This window comes from Wolffia australiana, chromosome 12 (assembly GCF_029677425.1).
Source record: "Wolffia australiana isolate 7733 chromosome 12, ASM2967742v1".
Lineage (NCBI taxonomy): Eukaryota > Viridiplantae > Streptophyta > Magnoliopsida > Alismatales > Araceae > Wolffia > Wolffia australiana.
In genome coordinates, this window is record NC_135846.1 from 13,242,212 (window position 1) to 13,264,711 (window position 22,500).

General features: G+C 36.9%; 2 long non-coding RNA genes across 3 annotated transcripts; one reads left to right on the forward strand and one right to left on the reverse strand.

The window, feature by feature from the left end:
* Nucleotides 1–5,209: 5,209 nt before the first annotated feature.
* On the forward strand, nt 5,210–8,209 carry LOC144710415 (uncharacterized). 2 transcript variants are annotated; one of them, XR_013583286.1, is made up of 3 exons: nt 5,210–5,449; nt 7,577–7,721; nt 7,927–8,209. It is a non-coding gene; the product is annotated as an uncharacterized LOC144710415 (long non-coding RNA). The 2 variants fall into 2 exon arrangements; XR_013583285.1 differs by having other exon boundaries at nt 7,930–8,209.
* Nucleotides 8,210–18,757: 10,548 nt separating this feature from the next.
* Nucleotides 18,758–19,668, reverse strand: LOC144710369 (uncharacterized). The gene is made up of 2 exons (XR_013583271.1): nt 19,157–19,668; nt 18,758–18,958 (listed from the first exon to the last, which is right to left on the reverse strand). It is a non-coding gene; the product is annotated as an uncharacterized LOC144710369 (long non-coding RNA).
* Between the last annotated feature and the right edge of the window lie 2,832 nt (nt 19,669–22,500).

A 22,500-nucleotide genomic window follows, 5' to 3' on the forward strand; every position in this document is an offset into this window, starting at 1 on the left:
TTGACAGCCCTCCCCTCAAGATGGTATGTAGATACTTCTGTTGTCCAGCTTGTCACTAAGTCGACAGAATAATGTTCAAGGTAGCCCATTGGTCAGCATATCTACCACCTGGTCTATTGACTTTATATGCTGGAACTGGATTAATTCCCTTATCAATTCTATTATCTGATAAAGAGCTTATCAATTTCAACATGCTTGGTCCTATGATGCTGCACTGGATTATGTGCAGTATCAATTGCTGCCTTGCTATCACAATACATAGTAGATGGGCAAATGAGAGAGATTCCAAATTCAATTAGACATCTGATCCATATAGTTTCACACTCCTTTTTTCCGCTGATCTATACTCTGCTTCTGCAGTTGAACTTATCACTACAGCTTGTTTTTTTACTCCTCCAGGTGACTAAATTTCCCTCAAGGAAAGCACAATAACCCGTAGTAAATCAGCAACCGACCACATATCCTCCATAATCTGCATTAGCGAATATCTCCAAATGGGTTCCTCCCCCTCATCTGAAGAAGAGTCCATGGCCTTCGGTTCCTTTCAGAATGAAAGAACCTTAAATTCTGCTTGCCAATGTGTCTCTCGGGGACTATGCGTGAACTGACATTGATACTCAATAGAAAATTTTATGTCTGGACATGTATGGGTCAGGCAGATGAGTCTTCCAACTAATGTTTTTCACTAAAAAGGAGAGATTTAACAAAGATTAATCACATCAAAACATTTACATGAACAAACTTTATCAACCTATACATTGGAGAATACAATGTATTGTTAGCTGGCATCTGCCAGAACCGTCTAGAATAAGGAGAGAGAGAGAGACGAGAAGAGATATTCATACAAATAAAATGATCATTAAACTTCTATTGCGTATTTTCCTAATAACTATAACCCCATTAAAGTAAGAATAATAATATACATTAGTAATAAAAAATTGTTTGACCTCTAAGAAGTAAAGCAGAGTTTGTAGAAAAAGTCCATATTGCGTAAATAATTGTATTTATCTAAAATGGAATATTCATGAAATTATGTTAATCACAAATTCATGGTTTAAATTCTTTAAATATCATATGAAATAAATGTGAATATGAGCATATTCATCATGTTATCTACACCCCAACTTGATTTTCTACTCTGGAAGGATTTAGAATACCACTTGAAGTTTTTTCCCATCTTCGACCTAGGGGTATGAATGGAATATATGCAATAAACTATTAGCCTTAAGTAGCATTATATTCCACAAACTTGTGAATTAAGGACATTATTAAACCACCTAATAAGTAGCATAACCTAATTTAAACTAGGGAAAAGTTCCATAGTCTCGTAGTTCAGGTGTGCATGAATAAGAAGTCACGTACCACTCTACCTGGGACACATCCTCCTCTCCATAACAGTATCTCCTTAGAGGATAAATAATCTTAAACATATATAATTATAGTTTCCATTTCACGAGGGATGGAGGAATTAAATAGTTACTTTCCTATTAATAGAAGAATACATTACTGAATGAGAAAGAATACAAATGATACTCCTGTGTTTTTTTACTGTATTTTTCATAATTATAATGGTTTGTATTCTTTTGAATTCCTTAATAATTCATAAATTTTGGCATTAAAAAATGTCTTAAGAGACATGGATTTTTTAATAAATTTTCATCCAGTTCATGTTCATCCATGAAATGTGTCCAGGTTCCTCTACGAAGCAAGATATGGTATAGAGATGATCATAATATCCACTACTCATTCAAGAAAACAAATTTATTCATCCATTCTATAACTCACCTTAACTAGGATCCTAACGCTCAATGGTTGACCTGTTGAGTTTCTCCACTTTGTGTGCCTATGCGTAATATTCCTGACATGAAAGGGAATAATATATGATATAAATATTATTAACATGTACTCGAGTTTAGATTGAAGTAAACTAAAGATGACGGTTTATTTGAATTGTATAAATACATATGAGAAAGCTATCACAATGGTGTTATGAATGGAACAATTGAATTGTAAGAATGCATCTGATATTAGATGATTCAGAAATTGGGTTTCAATAATGTCACTTCAGGCTTCTGATTTCTTAAAATATATTTCAAATTTTCTTACAAGGATACAGTAAGGGTCAAATCCATAGGGATTAAGTATTGAATTTGTGATTTAAATTTTAATTTATACTTATCATTAGTTTTTATATTTTAAATAACTAAATATAATTTTATACTGCCAACTTATGAATAGTAATTCAAAAAATTCAAAATGATGAAAAAATAATTTTCATAATTAACTTAATTTATTCAAAAAATTTCAAATAGATATAGGAATTGTGATTGAATTTGATAGTAAAAATAACTAATTGATTATAAATAAATACCTTCACCAGTGCTTTGGTAGCACTAGGAGATGGTTCGATGGTTACTGATAAATGACAGAAAGCGACGGAGTAGAGGTGATTGATGTAGGTTTTCCCATTGCTGGTGGTGACATAGATGGATACAGATATGCAACGATAAAAGGTGAAGTTGGAGATGGCATGAGTGATAGTGAAAACCCAATCTGTCAACAATGATAACCAAGGAGAAAGGATGAAGATGTCATTTTGAAAAAAAATATCACTCTAACCTCATTGAAATGTGCCCAAATGGCTTAGCGTGATTCTTTTTCTTCATGTGTAATGATCTCATTATCACTCCTTCAATCATTCACCCTCAGAGCGTGGGAACAGATTGAAACAATATTTTGAATGAGCAAAATATTCTAATAATTGAAACTAGGAACAAAATCATAGGATTTCCTTTTTTAGATTTATGGGGGTCTATTTATAGTCACATATGGTGGCTGGGTAGAGGAGATGCATTCAGTAACTACCCTAAAAAAATTTCAGCTCAAAACTCTATATGGAGATGTAGATATCCTCATTTGAAGTTGGAGAAATCTAAGCCATCCAATTAGCTCTCTCTCTCTCTCTCTGTATCTTTGAGGTTGACTGCCAGCATGGAACGCAAATTGAGAAAGACGGTAAAAGACAAAAGCTCATTTACATATTACAAAACTTTAAAGTTATATAGTATGACTAATAAAAATATTTTTTATGAATTTAATGTTATAAAATTACATGAAAATACCATAAAATTAAGGGAAAACCATCATTTTCATTATACTTTTAAGAAAATCCTGAAATACGTAAATAAATAGAAATATATTTTTCCTGACTAATAAAATTATTTTCTTTATGACTGTAATGTCATTTAATTCCAGAAAATACTATAAAATCCAGAAATATAAGAATCTCATTCTGAAATATAAAAAAATGGAAATATTTAAAATATAAAGTATTATGAACTTCTAAAATGTTTCATTTATGAATAATGAAACATATCAACTTACTTCCCAAAATGTAATAACATTTATTTATAATAATATCAATGAAAATAAACACATAAAATCCATCAAACCAGTATCAAAATTAACATGCTAGTTGGGATTATCAAGGCTTCGAAGTAAACATGGAGTAGAAATTCAGGATTAATTCTGATGACCAGAATACACCCAAAATATCTTCTCAATGCAAACATAATAATTCAAAGGATAAAAAATGCAAACTAGTGTGTGCGATCTCATGATTTTAAAGTTCAAGTCTGGATTCCTCTAAACTTTCCATGGGCCCTGAATGTTTCACTGGATGACTAAGAACCAACAAAAACATGATATAATTGGGATTTCTGGAATCCAGGGTTGAATACATAAGATAAAAGTTCATAAATAACATAATATAAAGATCAAAAATAAATAAATTTGTAATAATATATGCCTTTTTGAGGCAACATCATTTAAAATGATGTAATGGGATAGTAAATGGACACTTAAAATTCATGAATTGATTCAGCGATCTCTTGATTGATATTTTTAATTAATAGTCTTCATGAAATTCAGTATATCTACGCCAGTGTGAAACCATTTTCATAACAAACTTCGTAGTTTCCATAAAGTGATCATGCTAATCAGAAAAAAGTATTTTATTTAAATGCAATGTGATCATCATGGATTTAAGAAACATGGGACAGTGAAATACTTTGAAATTAACGCAAAAATGTCACCATCAAAGTGATGATTATGCTACCATGTATGAATTTTATCATATTCAATATTATTGAAAATAAATGCTTCATTTTGATACTTTCATTCATATACTTTGCTAGCATAGCTTCCATCTCATTGGTATAAACCCCTGAAACCCCAATCACAAATCTATGAGACTAAAAGGAATCAATATCAAGCACAAATCTATAAGCTCTGATACCAAGTTGAGGTTGGACGTCGTCAGGGACGTCGTCGGGGATATCGTGCGGTCGACACCGAATATGATGGCTGGGTGACGATAATGGATAGTGTATCGAACGTCGATGGTGTCGTCGTTCGACGGGTAAACCTAATGGGTCGATGTAACTACGATGTAAGTATGAATGTCCTACGTGTCGTACGTGCAGGCTCCGATTCGAGGGAGGTGCTGAGCTCCAAGCTAGGACGGGGTCGCCGGTTGACGGCGAAAGTGGCCGCTGGATCCTCGTCGGAGCGACGAAGGTGTCTACGGCTCAACGGATTCTAACCGTAGGGCTCGCACGTAACATACGTACTCGTTTGTACCGTAAGACACTCACAGAGTCGTAGTTTTCTCTCAATTTATCTCTCTCACCTACCTAGCCCGAGCGCGGTGGAGTCAAGATGAACGCGTACTGCAAATGGTAATTAAACGAGCAGCGGAGAGGACGGCATACCTCGTCGGCGTGTGGCTCGTCGTGTAGTGTCGTCGACGGTCGGCGGCGATCAGAGCGCGTGTGGTAGAGAGTCGCCGGAGAGATCACGGTGGCTCGACGAGCAAAGGGCGATGCTGGAGCTATAGGTAAACGGGCAGAGGAGAGCAAGACGGGAGAGGCAGCAGCCGCGGCTCAAGCCTGAAACTGGTCGTGATCAGTACTTGTAGAGGACGCAGAACACCATCACAAATATACATGGTTGTTCTGTTCCGTTGGTGCGAATTGGAGCGAATTGCGCGAATTGTTCGGATTTCCGAACAAAACAATCTTGAAAACGAACAGATCTTCGCACAGATGGCTGTGCGGTTCGCATTGTGCGAATTGTGCGAATTTTTTTAAAGGGTTTTTTTAAAAAAACATTTTATTTTCATTCTCTTTCTCAGAGTCCCACTGTCCCAGTCTCCCTCCTTCGGTCCCTCGTTCTCAGAATCTCGTCTCTTCTCTTCAATCCCGTCTCTTCTCTCCATCTCTCTCGAGTCTCGACGATGGCCCGTAGACACCATCACGGGGAGAATCACTGCGCTTGAAATCATCGGACTTTCTCCCGGCCGATTTGGCAGCTCTACTCCGAACTCGCATCTCTAGCGCCGGATTCGGACGAGGGTCAAAGTGAAGGTGGAAATAGTAGTCGAGATTTGGTACGTTTCTTTGATTCTCCTTTCTTTCTTTCTTTCTTTCTAATTCTCTGATGCTATCTTGTTCCCTTCTAACTATCTGATTCTCTCTTACTTTCTCTCTAATTTTTTCTCAATAACGCTCTTATTCTCTCCTTCGCTCTCTGTAATTCTGTATGTCTCTCTCTAATTTCCTGTTTATCTCTTTCTCTCCCTCATCGTCTAAATTTCCCATATCTATATCTGATTCTCTTCCTATTTTTCTCTTTGCCTCCCTTGCTAATTATGTGCTTCTCTATTTGTTGCTCTCTAATTTTCTCCTTCCATCTCTTCCTCTCATTCTCCGAATTTCTCTTTTTCTGTCTCGGAATCTCTTTTACGGTCTCTCTGATTTTCTCTTGCTCTATGTCTAATTCTCTCTTCCTCACGCCCTCTCACTAATTCACTATCTCAAAACCTCTTTTCCTCTATTTTTCTCACTGGCTCTATTTCTCCGATTTACTCTCTCAAATTCTCTATCTTTCTAATTCTCTGATTTCCTCTATCTCTATCTCTGAATCCCTCTTTCTCTCTCTCTAAATCTCTGACTTGCTCTTCCTCTATCTCTAATTCGCGCACTCTGTCTCTCTATTTCTTCAATTGTCTATCTCTAAATCTCTATTTTTATCTCTCTCTAGTCCCCCAATTCTCTCTCTAATTCTCTTTATGTAATTCTCTATTTCGCTCACTTGCTAATCTTTTCTTTCTATCTCTCGGTCATTCTCCCTTCCTCTCACCCTAATAATCTCTTTATATCTTTCTATCATTCTCTGTTTTTCTCCTTATCTATCTCTAATTCTCTCGCTCTCTCTCTAATTCTCTGCTTCTCTCTCTCTCTCTCTCTCTCTCTCTCTCTCTCTCTCTCTCTCTCTCTCTCTCCCTTACTCTCTGTCTATCAAATTCTCCGTTGCTCTGACTTTAATTCCCTCTTTCTCTTCGTCTCTCAAATTCTGTCTCTTTCTAATTCTCTGATTTTCTCTATCTCTATCTCTGAATCCCTCTTTCTCTCTCTCTAAATCTCTGATTTGCTCTTCCTCTATCTCTAATTCGCGCACTCTGTCTCTCTATTTCTTCAATTATCTATCTCTAAATCTCTATTTTTATCTCTCTCTAGTCCCCCAATTCTCTCTCTAATTCTCTTTATGTAATTCTCTATTTCGCTCACTTGCTAATCTTTTCTTTCTATCTCTCGGTCAATTTCCCTTCCTCTCACCCTAATAATCTCTTTATCTCTTTGTAACATTCTCTGGTTTTTCCTTATCTATCTCTAATTATCTCTCTCCCTCTAATTCTCTGATTCTCTCTCTCTTTTATTCTCCCTTACTCTCTGTCTATCAAATTCTCCGGTGCTCTGACTTTAATTCCCTCTTTCTCTTCGTCTCTTGAATTCTCTCTTTCTAATTCTCTGATTTTCTCTATCTCTATCTCTGAATCCCTCTTTCTCTCTCTCTAAATCTCTGATTTGCTCTTCCTCTATCTCTTATTCGCTCTCTCTCTTTCTATTTCTACAATTGTCTATCTGAAAGTTAACTTATTCTGAAATTTTATAAGGTTTAAATAGAGATACAATTTTTTTTGCGCGGACAAAAAGTCAGATAAGTGATTTTTTAGAGGTATTTTGTGATTTTAAGATAGGTGATGGCATTCGATTGACCAAATAAGTTGCTCTTGTATCTGCTTCATCTCATAATTTCTCCAGCACTATAGCATTATGTAGTAATGATAAATATGTCTCAGTAATGTGACAACGGGGTGAATAATTCTTTTTTTAAGATGGTGACGGAGCTATTTTAATTCTCTACGCAATTAGATTCTCATAGAGGGAATCTTTTTTCTTGAAAGCATATTGAGGACAGGATAATAACATAAGTGTTCTTCCACTTAGATATTCTCGTGCTGCAACTAATTGCTCAGATTGATCATTTATCCTCTCAATGTGTTCATCCGATAGTATGTTACATTTTATGGATTTATTAGTCAACTTTGAAGACACATATTTCTGTGTTTTATCAACCCCTGATTCTCTTTGTTGATCTCTTTATCTCTCAATCTCTGATGTATCTTTTGAACTATCCCCAATGGACGTTTTGGTTGATTTCTATCTTATTTCAGCAGGAAGTCATCTCTGGTAATCTGAACATTTCTCTGCCTTTAGATACAAAGCTCTACGCGGCGTTCTCTGTACTCTCCATAATGTTCAGAGCATTTATCTGCCTATTGGACCATTCCTGAATTTTCCTCGAAGGCAATTAAAAAGGTGCGTACTTATGTGACGAATGGGACAAATGCATACTTCTGGTCCGTTTCTCTCTCTCCCTCTAATTCTCTGATTCTCTCTCCCTCCCTTAGTATCCCTAACTCTCTATTTATCAAATTCTCCCTTGCCCTGTCTTCAATTCCCTCTTTCTCTTCCTCTCTCTAATTCTGTCCCCAATTATAAGATTTTCTTTACCTGTGCATAGCAGGAGTGCTGGTCATCAAGCTGAGGGCGCTACTCAGGATTCAACCATCACCAAAAGAGCATACTCGGGCAGGAGGCGGAAAGCTGGTTTTGCAGCTAGAAATACCCAGCCAGAAATATGACTGGAATTTTGAAGTTTTGGGTGAGAAGAGGGACTTCAATTTTGAAGTGAGTTATTTTCCTTAAAAAATGTGTCCTACTCTTCAAAAAATTTTTGCCACACCCCACGTTTTGCAGTTGGTGGATTAAAATACATATATACTCAAGGAAATGTTCTCCACATAGTGTTTAATTTTTCTTCAAAAATTAAATTTCCCGCCATGAGGAGAGATTGCGGCCTCTGAAGAAAAATTACTGATGAAAAAAATTGCAGAATTATGCTCTCTAAATCTGTGATTTTCTCTATTTCTATCTCTGAATCTCTTTGTCTCTCTCTCTAAATCTCTGATTTGCTCTTCCTCTATCTTTCATTTGCTCTCTCTCTATTGATTTCTTCAATTATCTATCTCTAATTCTCTATTTCTCTCTCTCCAGTTCCCCAATTATCTCTACAAGATTCTCTTCATCTAATTCTCTATTTCGCCCACTTTCTAATTTTTTTATTTCTACCTCTCTCTCATTTTTCCTTCTTCCCTCACTCGTAATCTACCTCTCATTCTCTCATTATCTTTATCTAATTCTTTCTTTCTCTCCCTACCATTATCTGGCATTCTCTCTATCTCTGATTCTCTCTTTCGCTCTCTCTCTAATTATCTGATTCTTTCTTTTCCTCGCTTTCTCCTCTCTAATTTTCTCTCATTCCCTAACTCTGTCTCTAGTTTTCTAGCGGTCATAATAAATTAGAATATTCTTAGTATGGTATGCTTTAGTAGATGCATAATAATTTTTTTGCAGTTTAGTGCATTTTATGCAATTTTTGAACAGTTATGTTCTTGTCGTGCCAAATTTGTTCGTTTTGTGCGAATTTGTTCGTTTGTGCAAATTTGTTCATTTTGTGCGAATTTGTTCGTTTGTGCAATTTTTTTTGGCTGTGCAAATTTTGTTCAGTTGTGCGAATTTGTTCAGTTTGTGCGAATTTGTGCGAACATCTGTTCGAATTTTCGCACATAAGAAGAATAACACACTGAACAGACCCCTGTGCGGTTCTTTTGTGTGAATTTTTTGTTCGTTTTAAATGAACAGAACATAATGACCATGTCTAGCCACTAAGGGCAGCTATGGTCATCTGCCACAATTTCACCGCCGAGTCGAGTGGCCGCTCCAGCGGATCCCGGTCAGCAAAAATCTCGATGAAATTGGAGTCTTAGTCAGCTAATGGGATCCCGACCAGTCGGAGCATAGACCGGGATGTAAGTCTTGGTCTGCTGGACTCACAAAAGATTTGGAGTTCTCTACTAAGGATAACTCCCGTCCAGGCCAGCCGCGGAATTCTCGATCAGAGGGGGGGGGTGTGACCCAGTTCGCTGTAGGGATGTCGCTCACCGGTTCCGATCTAGAAAAATAAGCAGCATGGTTAGCAGTCAGCGACTCCAGGTGGGGTTTCGGCTGTGCCAATTGACATATTCGGCGTCGACTGTCCGTGACCGTGAATTGCCTCCACGCTAAATTGAGGGGAAAGGACGGAGGGCGAGGCAGATGTGTTGGGGTAGATCTGCGATCCCTTCCTCCACCCAATGCTTCCTTTTCACCCACTAACCGCTATTCGATTGCCAACCTTAGAGCGACAGATCGGTGATGCTCCTCTTGCGTTTGTTGACGTCCGACGATGGTTGGGAGCTAACGCTCACCCAGCAGGAGATTCACACACATACCCTTTGATTAGGAGCTGGGAAACACCAATATGTTGGTAGACTTCCCTTCCCCAACCTCCTGGTTCTTCTTCTTCTCCCCTCCTCTCTGAATCTCTTCTCTAAAAGGGGGAGACCAGAATTTCAAATAGCAATACCTCTTGTTCTTCCTGGTCCAAGGAGGCTACACATGGTCGTTCTGTTCTGTTCGTTTAAAACAAACAAAAAATTCGCACAAACGAACCGCACAGGGGTCTGTTCGTTGTGATGTTCTTTTTATGTGCAAAAATTTATAACAGATGTTCGAAAAAATTTGCACAATTCGCACAAATTCGCACAATTCACACAAATTCGCACAATCCAAACAGTTCGCACAAGCCGAAAAAAACCGGAGACGGGCAGGAGGAGGTTCAACAGGCAATCGAGACGCGGCAAGGAAATAAGGGAGTAGTACACCGGAGGTGAGGTTGAGGCCAAAGATGGAAGGTGGCACGGTGCAAAAGGTGAGGCTATAGTAGTGGCATCGAGAGGCGCGGGGTAGTAGCTTCCGTTGGCAGTGACACAAGAGACCCGGCTCAGCAACCCTCACGTAGTCATAGGCGTCCGCCTTTCAGCAGTAGAAATTCGATTGTGTAAGTCAGGGCCTCAACCTGGTACAAATTTGTTCCAAGCACAAGGGGAGTCTACAAAAGGGGACTCGGCGCCAGTACAAGTCGATAGGAGCTCCACAAGCCAGTGCTGGCCGACCGCATCGAGGGTCAGCTAGTGCTGATCGATGGGCGCGACCTGCACAAGATGGAGTCCGCCCAAGGGATTTGACATAAGTTGCGTATGAGCGTCACAGCTGCCAGATCCATGGGTCCCCAATAGAGCATGGGTGGACGGCACGATTATTTGCCTGAGTGCAAGTACAGATCGAAGCCGGACTGTGCTCCTCACGGTGATGATTATTCTGCCCGGGTCGTGACCAGTCGAGCTCAGACAGATGGGGTAATCTGTGCTCCAGGGAGCAGGCCAATGCACGATACCTGTGCCCCACAGATGGTGTTGCGGGTGGCGGGAATCTGTTGTTTTCTCGTGCCCATGATCAATCGGTCCGCAACGGATGCATAGGATTGTGGTTGAGACCAAGGGCCCCCCCTCCCACATTACGAGAGCATCTTCATGTTCTTCGTAGACCATTCAGAGGTGTAGTAGGGGTATCGACCTCCCTACTTGGTGCACCATGTGACCGACGATGATGAGGGAGGGAACCAACCTTTTCACGACTCGTTGGGGCTATGGATCCGATGAATTGAACTCGCGTCGGCACACGGACAGGCTCTCTGACCTGATTCGAGATGGAAAGGGGGTTGCTTCCACCACTAAGACTCCTCTCCTCTTCCCTTCCCGTCGTCCTCCTCCTCCTCCTTTCTCTCAAAGGGTGAGACCTGGTTCTAAGAACGTAACTGTCACAAATTCAACCAGATCTGAAAAGGACGTGGTCCCATCATGGCTTATATAAGGCCATGATGGGCCCATGACATGGAGTCCAAATAGGGGGAGTCCAATAAGAATTCCCCCCCTCCATTTACAACACAAAGAAGAAAATAACAAAATAAAATGAAGTGAAATAAATACAATACAAATGGATAGGAAAACACAATAATATGGACATGTCACGACGAGTAGGGGCACTCGTCGTGATGAACACAAAACAGAGATTAAACCAATGAAAAAAAATAACATAAAATGTGAACACGTACTCTACCGAGGGTACTTAAACCTGGGCGTCTTCACGGATGCTTTGGCATGCCGGTCGGGTTGGACATGGACTGGCGGTGATGCTGTCGTCGATGATAACAGCTCTGCTGACAATTCGTTGGCGTTGTATGAACGCGCTTCATCACTATGTTAATATTCAAAATTAATTCACCTACTGTCTATCTCACTATCTTTAACATAATGCTAAAAATCACTTTTTCCACTTATTGACTATATCTAATATCTAAAAAATATATTAATAGATATCTTTGCAGATCTCTCCACTATATATCCATCCATCTGATCTGTAAATGGACGCGTCTATCTATATAAAAATAATATTATAATAGATCCTACATTTAGATATCAATCAAGTTTTCTTGGTTTCCATCATAGTTTAAGGTTAAAAGACAAAATAGAAATGGAGGGTCTCTCATTGTTGCAAATTTCCTTGAACCTAGCATAATACAAGGATCTATGGTGAGTATCCTTGCATTTAAAGCATCATCTCATTGCCTTTACTATATTTAGCCATAGATATATATCCATATCATCCATTCACATCATTCATACATATCTAACTTACATGTCATCATTATTGCTAAGGCAACCTTATGTAGTTTAAATAAAAATATATACATTAGCCATTCCAAATAGATCCTTTATATTACCTATATCATATATTAATAGTAATTATTGTATAAATTATATCTCTTATCATCCCCTAATTACTATTTTAAAAGGTGTTAACTTCCTAATGTATGTTCCTTGTGTGAGACAGTCATTGCTTATTGCTAGCTAGTCATACTCTTGTACAAGTCAATGTCGTATTAATTTTATTCATTAATTCAAATATAAAACAAACATTAATACTCCAAATAATAGTTCATCGTATATCTCATTTTCATCCCCCAACAACTGCAATTTTAATATTCTAAAATCACAACTTATTTTATAGACTGATGTCTTGAAACTTATCCATATTTCAATACTTATTTGCTTACAGCATGTTTCATTGCAAACTATTCACTTGCTTATATTTTAGAACCTATTTGCAGCTGTTGACATTTATTTTCTCTTTGAATTTCTCCCTGAAGCTTATTAAATGTCTATAGACTCATGCATATGCGCCATAATTAAACTAGAATTTCTTCACATTAATATATTTTTGCTCGGGGATTGTCTACTAAAAGGTCAAAAGGGTCCAAAAATTGTAGAGAAAGAACAATATAATATATAAATGTGTGTGTGTGAAAATATGGAGGAAATGTACCAGATTTGAGTTTCCTGGATAAACCTAGCACTCAGCAAGGCAGGGCACCCTAAGCGAATAGCCAGCCTACTAATTTAGTCAGCTCAGTGAGAATCTGCTAGTACAGGGGGTTCTTTACTTACTCTATGCTTTCTACGCATGCGTTAGTTTTTCAGGTTAAGACCTTTCATGAGATATGCCTAGAGTATATAAAACATCAGAGTTAAAATAAAAATATGTATTATAATGTAAGCTTTGCTTTTTCTAGAACACATGAAATATTACACCCGACATTTTAATTTTATGTCCTAAATTGAAGGATTAATAAGGTAAACACCATAAACATGAAAAGGTTAAAAATGCAAACTGAGAGGTTACAATGCTTGGACTTTGTCAGCAACGGAAAGTCCTGATTTCCCCTAAGATCCTTGATTTATAGTTGACATCTGGAAAGAGGACTAAGAAAAAAAATCAAAATAAAAAATAGAAAGTTTTTATCAGAATTAGTGACCTTGATAGTGTTGCTCACTGCATCACATGGCTGAAGCACTTTATCTGAATATATGGCTCATTATGATGCTTCTTCTGTAGTGATAAGGTTGTGTGCTGCAGCTGCGGCATGAGGACTGCAAATACTACATCTGTGGTGTGGCAGCTGTTGCCTTTCTGCATTCACGACACTCTGTGTTGCTGCTGATGTGGCATTCCTACTAAAACATGCCATAGATTTACTTCTGCATCTCTAGTGCCATGGCATGATGTGGCATTGATGTTGTCCCTTATTATGGCTATAAAAATAAGGATATCAGAGAGTAAAAATGAAGTACAATTGAAAGATTTTTTATTTTTTTAATAGGCATTAAGATAATAAATCTTAAAGTGACTTATTAAGATTCTCGCATAGAAATGTGGAAATTAGAATCATCATTTTTCAGGTTATGGGTCTGAATCTCCAATCATAACACAATTTTCCAAGTAGGTGGTTATGGGGGTGAAGGAGGATCACTTTTCACATGATACTTGAGCCATTTTCTATTCATCCTGAATTCATTTCCTTTCTCGAAATCAAGTATCAAAAATACTGATTTTAATAAATGGTTTATCCCACCAAGATTTAAGCTTCCCTGAAATAAAGTTTTCAAATTGACTTCTAATGCCATAAAATATCATGCTTTTAAAATGCATAAAATGAAATTCATGTGAAACTTATGAATCTTGGCTTTAAAAATATTTTATTTATTGTATATGATAACTTGCAAATTAACATGGTTAATTAATGAATTTTACATTATATTTATATGTTTTAATGACCATATTTGCATGTTATCATGTAAAAATGAAGATAAATGAGTTATGCTTTGATTTTATGGATGTCTCTAATTTTTTATTATTTTTACATGGTATTTAACCTCGTTTCATTGAAGAAATATTTTTTTACAGGGCCTTAAATACTTGGCTAAAGGTTGGTAAGGGATTTACTAATTTTCTGGGAATTTCCATATTTTTTTATAATTTTTTGACCAATATTTAGACTAGAAATAATTTTTTATATTCAAAAAATACTTATTGTAATTATTTGGCATTTTAAAGGCATTTTTACAATACATATATAACGTGGCAAACGTCATTCGCCTGAAATTCAGGCGAATAAGTGAATGCACATTTATATATATATATATATATATTAATGAGAAAAAGAACATTATTGGCTCATTATGGCATCGCGATTTGCGATGTCATAATGAGCAATCATTGACTAGAATGAAGTGAATGGCGCGGTTGACGAGAAGAAAAGGCATGCTTTTAATTTCCATGCAATTAATGCACACCGAGATCGATTCTCCACGTGCATTTATACGTATAATTATTCTTAGTTCGTTAGCGCATACATTTAATGCACGCGCTAACCGACACACGTGATCCAATGTGCATGCGGCATCAATTCGACGATGCATGTATTATAAATTGGGGTAAGCTCACCTTATTTTGTCATTTTCTGCTTATTTTATAGAAAAAATAAAATGAAAGGGCGACGTGGCATTTTCTGGGCCATTTAAATCAAACATCATTCTCCAATGATTGCGCGCTGCAGACGCGCACAACGACGTGTCAGAACGCGATCCGAGAAAGGGGAAAATGAGAAAATAAGCGCCAGCGAATCAGAAAATGTCATTTTATTAGATTTTTGAAGAGAGATAAAAGATCCAACGGCTGAGATTAAACGCCAGTAAAATGGTGATATCTTGAGATCTAGACTTTCGATTGAGCTGAAATTTTGAGATCATGTTTTTATTTTACCCCTCTGCAATCCATATGGTTGGATCTTTAATAGAGGTCTGGAAAAAGGCAAAATTCACTTTTTGAAGCTTTCCCCAAGGATTTGGCCAGGAAGGACACAGGAGTTGCTTTGGAAGTCGACGGTTCTTGATTCTGCATTCAAATTTGTAAGTTTCTGATTTGTATTTTAAACTTCTTCTTAAGAGATTCTAAAAAGCCTTGGCATGGGCGAAAGTTTCTGATTTGTATAGAAGTTGTTTTGAAAGAAATTAATATTGCAATTTGAGTCTGATTTGAGATCTGATTTTCATCCTTTAGTTTTAAATAGATTTTTAACAATTCTGCATTTTTAGATTTTTAATTTAGGGTCAGATTTTACCTTTTTCCCAAATTCTTCACTTTCTCTCTCTAGGTTAATTCGTCTAGTTTCTCTCTCTAGATTTCAAAATTGATTGTTGGGAAATTTAATTCTATATAAACCCTAAATATAAAATTTCATCCAAAAATTCGTCCATCTTGAAGTCCAATTTCAAAATCCCTTTCTTGATTATTAAATTCCCAATTTTAATTCTTAAAAATTGTCTTAAAATTTATAATAATTGGGAAATTAATAATCCGAATTAATCTGATCTTATAATTAAAATTATCCTATCTTGAGCTTTTTGACCAAAATATTTAATATCAAAATTAAGTTTTTACTTAATTTTGATTAATTAGAAATATTATTAAGTATAATTAAGGTTCATTAATTGCAAAATTAATTCATCTTTGAATTAATTCATTAAAAATTGGATAAAAATTCTTACTTGCTGCCTCCTTGTGGTTCGACACCTTGCTTGCTCTATACTCTGTATTTAGTGATTAAGGGTATTTATAAATTTTATTGTATAAGTCTAAAAGCTCAATCAACGACATATTTTCCCACTATTTTTAGGCTTATCAGTATGCTTCCACTCTTAGCTCTGGGTGTTAATTAATATGAAAAAATCGAGTTTATTCTGACTGCATGTTATGAGAGGTTAATCTTATGGATCACCCAAAAATATTTGTGCATCATTTCCACTGGAACATAACACATGACCCAGTACAAATATATATAAATACATCCATAAAGGTGTCTTATAGGAAGTTTGACAAACGCAAAGAGCATAAAAAACCACTGGATCATACTTTCCCATCAGACCTTATAACTTATTATGAATATTTTTAACCTCTCTATATGAATTATCCACTTTAAATTTTATTATGCACGATTTGGAGTGATCATTCTATTTTGAAATCTATATATTTTACACATTTCATGAAAATAAGCTTTATTAAAGTGTGCATCTCCATCAATGATGGTCTTCCCTGGGCAGCAAATCTGGAAATAAATCTGATGGATCAATTTAGAAATGCCTAGTGATCATTTGATCTGGTGGGAATCACTTCCATCCATCTAGTAAAGTATTCCACCCTCCATCTGAGTTTAAAGACGAACCCATGAAATATATTCCCCTGATGCCAAAGATATCTACTTCAATAATAGGCTGAAGGGTCATTCCATACCATTGCTTTTATATTCGCTACATCTAGGTAATTAAACACTTTGAGAAATACTTAAAAGAATCTTCAAATAGCTTTAACAAAAAAACCGCGTTTGAGAATTTGTTAGCTGTTCCCATAGGAGAGTAATGCCCCCATAGAAGACAAGCAAAAAGATGTTTTTTATTCTTGGATAAATCTCCTGGAAATATCACCCACTCCCATATAAAAAAATTCAGGCCCATAATAATAAAATGGAATACCATAATATGAATTTTATGTTGTCTTAGTTCCAATCATCAGATAGTAATCCCATCACAAGAAACTTAATGATATGTGCATACCAATGAAAGTTTTTAGAATGAGTATCTTATGTTTTATTCATTTTTAAATACATCATAGATAAGATTGAAAATGTAGAGGATAAGCTGCACAAAGGATTGGGTACTAATTATCTACTCATGGCCTATATCTAATCTACGAATCAAACTTTTGTACGAGTAATATCAAGCTTATTAGTCCAGGTTCGTTTCTTTTTTATTTTAAAAAACAAAGTGCATCATTGTGTAAAAATATAATTATCTTACTTCCTAAAAATATGAAAAAAAGTTCCAGGGAAAATAAGATAGCAAAAATTATTTTTCAACTGTGTTATATTTCACCTAGGGTCATTCTAAAGTCTTATTTGCATAATACATTACTAATGACTTCTTGTACATCCTTTGACCAAGAATAGCTCCCACAACTCAATCAGAATTATCACAGATTTTTTCAAAAGGTATGCTCCAATCAGGGGCTTGCAATATAGTGCTTGAATTAAAGTTTTTTATCTGAAAAAGGTAGGATTTAGGATTATCATTAAAATCAAATCCGCATATTTTGTAAGAAAGTAAAGGTTTTAGAATTGTTAGAAAAATAATTTATAAATCTTGTATAGAAGTCGGCTTTCCATCCAAATCCCTAATATTGTCAAGGTTGTGGGTAGGGGGGGTAGTTCTCGATAAAGTATGTTTGGGCCATGACCAATTTGGCTATAATTTTAATGTATTAAAGGTAGTATTTATTTTTTAATTATGATTAAAATTTTTATAAAATAAAACATAAGAGTATTTAAGTTAATTAAAATATAACAAAAATATCATGCAAAAATAGACACAGTTAAGGCTAAATACTTATAAAAATTAGAAACTGTGCAAACCTGATTCTCAATGCCTTGAAAAAAAGACCCTCTTTTCGAAATGCCTCCATTTTATAAAATATATTTATGAATTTTTAGGAACTTTGGGTAAAGAAAAAATGTAATAAGAAGTATTTTACTCCTAAATAAATTAATATATCAAGTGCACTTTGCATCCTTGGCAATGATACCGGTGGACAAGCTCAAATTTTACGATTAGAAAAAAATGTGTTTTTCACTGTGACTACTCTTTAATAAATGTAGGGCAAGAAAGGATTCGATCCAAAGGATGTTAGGAATTTGATTTATTAATTTATCACTTTAACTCTAAGACAAATTCAAAATTATGTTTTTTTGGAGTTATAGTATATATTATGAAAATTTTAAAATATTTCTAAATAAATCATGTTTATTTAAATAAGACAATAAATTTAAACATTTAACATGGTAGATTCATGATTTGAAGGTTTCAAATCATATGAAACATGTGTCGTTATGAGCACATTAATCATATTATCTACGCATCTGAACATGCCTTTAGTTAGCTGGAAACATTGACTACTTTGAAATGTTTAGTCCGGTTGTGAACATCACCACCAATTGAATACTTTTATCCGCAGCAGTCCAACAACCTTAGAATATTAATCAATTAGGTTTTTCAAGTGAATTCTCATATGGGAATATTTCAGAGACAATTTTGCAGAACAAACTTGGGGATAAAAAAGCCATAAGTACTCTCATCATATATGCAAATTACATAAATATATTCATAGTCTCAAGAAAGTGCCACGAGCTTGGTTCCAAAAACTAATAACTTCTTAAATTTCTAGGTTTATTTGGTAAAAAATATTTCTTGTTTTACATAAATCTATCATCTGAATATGTAGTATGTTTAGTCACTTATGTTGAGGTATTCTATAGATTAGTACGAAGCTTGACTTGATTCAAAATTTTATTCACTTCATGTAGCAACTCTTTTTTGGAAATGAATTTATTTCATAACCAAATGGATATATGTTATCAAAGTCCAAGTATAGCATATCTGTTTTCCTGAAAGAAAAAAAAATGAATCTTTGAAAACATTTAACTACACCATGTGCAGTTTATCATTCATCCACTGATACTACAAACGATTCCGTAACAGAAACCCATGTTCTCTATGAATGGACAAAGTTGCAGTACATTATGTGACACTTACTAGGCATGATATTACGTTTTTTGAATATAAAGAATTTCAGAAGATGCATCCGCCAACCGGTGCTGATAGGACTACCTAAAAAAAAATTCAATATTCTTCACATCATGGTCATATTTTCTAATTATGATCTCCACCTTTCAGGCTAAAGTGGTGCTGATTGGTCAAGATCCATAAGTGGGTACTTGGTACATATAGCAAAAAAATAGTCTCTTGGTGCATCAAAAAGTGAGATCAAGCGTTGAAGTTGAATATAGTTCTAAAGGCAGAAATTACCTGGATCCACTCTCTTCTCCAAGACATTCAAATCAAGGTTGCATGACCACTGATCTTGGACTGCTTATTTCACCGCAAATGAAGTCAAATTGTTCGAGGGACAGGCTCATTCCCCTACAAAAGCTGAACTTGAAGGAGGGAGTAAAAGCAATTTATGAGTGTACCGATCAGAACATCTATAACTCATCGCCTAATCAGAATACCCAATTCATCCACCCATCATAATAGACGACATACTCAATTATAAAATATTGACGAGTTTAGATAAAATCTAGAAGACTCATCTGGCGGCTAAGAGTCAATATAGATAATATCAAACATAAATAGGACTCTTCAAGCGGCCAAGATTGAATCAAGTGTGGATCATTCATAAATAGGGCAAGCCAACCGGACGATCATAATAGAGTGATTCTTGACACCTATGCATACAATTAGTTACAATGCAGATTAATAAAATATTGAAGTTTATCTACTTTGGTATCTTTTTCTCTCATCTAGGTCTTCCCTTTCATTATTTCTATACCCTCTCCTCCCGCGCGTCGCTTCATTCATTATTTCCATCTATCATGGGAGGCTTTTCTTCTGGGAATCTCTCTCCCTCTTTCTCTCTCTCTTTCTCTCCCTTTCTTTCTTTCTCTCTCATTCTCCCTTTCTTTCTCATGCTCTCTCTCTCTCTCTCTCTCTCTCTCTCTCTCTCTCTCTCTCTCTCTTTCTCTCTTTCTTTGCTTTTCTCTCCTCCTCCTCTCTCTGTCTTTCTCTCCTCTCTCATTCTCTCATTCTTTCTCTTTCCTTCTCTTTCTCTCCTTCTCTCTCCTTCTCTCTCTTTCTCTCTCTCTCTCTCTTTCTCTCTCATTCTCTCTCCTTCTCTCTCCTTCTCTCCCGTTCTCTCTCTTTCTCTCTCTCTCTCCCTCTCTCTCGTTCGCGATCGTTCTCTCTCTCTCTCTCATCTCTCTCTCCTTCTCTCTCGTTCTCTCTCATTCTCTCTCTCATTTCTCTCATCTCTCATCTCTCTCTCCTTCTCTCTCGTTCTCTCTCATTCTCTCTCTCATTTCTCTCTTTCTCTCTCATCTCTCTCTTTCTCTCTCATCTCTCTCTTTCTCTCTCATCTCTCTCATTCTCTCTCTCATCTCTCTCATCTCTCTCTCTCTCATCTCTCTCATCTCTCTCATCTCTCTCTTTCTCTCTCATCTCTCTCATTCTCTCTCTCCTTCTATCTCATTCTCTCTCTCATCTCTCTCTCAGTCGCTCATTCTTTCTCTCTCCTTCTCTCTATCACTTTCTTTCTCTCTCCTCTTTCTCTCTCTCGCGCGCTCTCTCTCTCTTTCTCTATCCTTCTCTCTCATTCTCTCTCTCTTCTTTCTCTTTATCTCTTTCTTTCTCTCTCCCTCTTTCTCTCCGTCTTTCTCTTCCTCTTTCTCTCTCGCCCTCTCTCTCTCTTTCTCTCTCTCTCCCTCTTTCTCTCTCGCTCTCTCTTTCTCCTTTTCTGTTTCTCTCTCCCTCTTTCTCTCTTTTTCATTCGCTCTCTCTCTCTCTCTCTCTCTCTCTCTCTTCTCTTCGTCAGATCTTTGCTGATAGAGAAAGAGAGATAAGAAGATTTTCCACGATGAATGGTGCAGACGAGCGGACCATGTCGCCATGTCGGTTAACCCACCCACACCGACCCTTTGACCTCTATTCCGACTGCTCTGAAAAAGAGGGGGCACGAAATTGTCCCTATCTCTCTCTCCGCGGATCTATTCCTTTCCCACAGAGAGTTGTTGATAAAGAACATGGATAAACTAAAGATGGGTAGAGAGAGAGGGAGAGAGAGAGAGAGTGATTGAGATTGACACTTATGGAGGCAGATGGGCACACTGTCATTGTCCGTATATCTAATGTAGGATCATGAATCTCCTTTATCTCTACACCCATATCCTACACTATATCAGTTCCAATGTCTATCTCTATCTGCGTTACTGTCGTTAACTTTAGAGAGAAATGTAAGAAGATCTGCCTCCATAGTAGTCGAAGGGTCACAGGGTCATATAGATAGGATCACCCATCTCGGAGTCTCAACGTCTTTCTGCATCTCTATCTCCATACCCATCTCCCGCACCACATCTTTTTCTATGGCCATCTCTATCTGGGTTACTATCCTTAACATTAGAGAGAGATAGGAAGGTCCGACTCCATATAAGATAGGACCACCCATCTCGGAGTCTGGCCATCTCTGTCTGCCCTTAACTTTAGAGACAGAGATAGGAAGATACGACTCCATATAAGATAAGAACACCCATCTCGAAGTCTCAACCCTCTTTCTGTATCTCTCTCTCTACACCCATCTCCTGCACTATATTCATTTCTATGGCCATCTCTATCTGGGTTGGTATCCTTAACATTAGAGAGAGAGATAGGAAGATACGACTCCATATAAGATAGGAACACCCATCTCGAAGTTTCAACCCTCTTTATGTATCTCTATCTCTACACCCATCTCCTGCACTAGATCCATTTCAATGGCCATCTCTATCTGGGTTAGTATCCATAACATTAGAGAGAGATATAGGAAGATACGACTCCATATAAAATAAGAACATCCATCTCGAAGTCTCAACCCTCTTTCTGTATCTTTCTCTCTCTACACCCATCTCGGAATTTCTATGGCCATCTCTATCTGGGTCAGTATCCTTAACATTAGAGAGAGAGATAGGGAGATCCGACTCCATATAAGATAGGAACACCCGTCTCGGAATCTCAACCCTCTTTCTGTATCTCTCTCTCTACACCCATCTCCTGCACTATATTCATTTCTATGGCCATCTCTATCTGTGTCGGTATCCTTAACATTAGAGAGAGAGATACGAAGATCCGACTCCATATGAGATAGGACCATCCATCTCGGGGTCTCAACCCTCTGTCTGTCTGTCTCTCTCTCTACACCCATCTCGTGCACTATACCAATTTCTACGGCCATCTCTATCTGGGTTAGTATCCTTAACTTTATCGATATCAATATCCCCTATTTTGCAAATCCATTATCCTCTAACCTAGAGAGCCTATAACCTGCCTACGACCATATCCTATTCCATCAAGTGGTGCCAGGCCGCCTTCTAATCAATCTTGTATAAACCCAGATCGAAGCTGGGACAAGTGGCGCTCTTTTTGACTTGTTGAGAGCATTCATTCCGGCGGCTCAACGAGCCAACGAGGTGAGCTGAATCGAGGCGTTCATTGATGATCATAACGTCAGCCTAGTGTCCTCATCCCAGTTGCACTCGCGACACAAACTCAAGTCCATAGACCATAGAAAAATACCTTATCGCTGAAAGAAATCCTTCACCACCGACGTTCCACCCCTCTTTCTC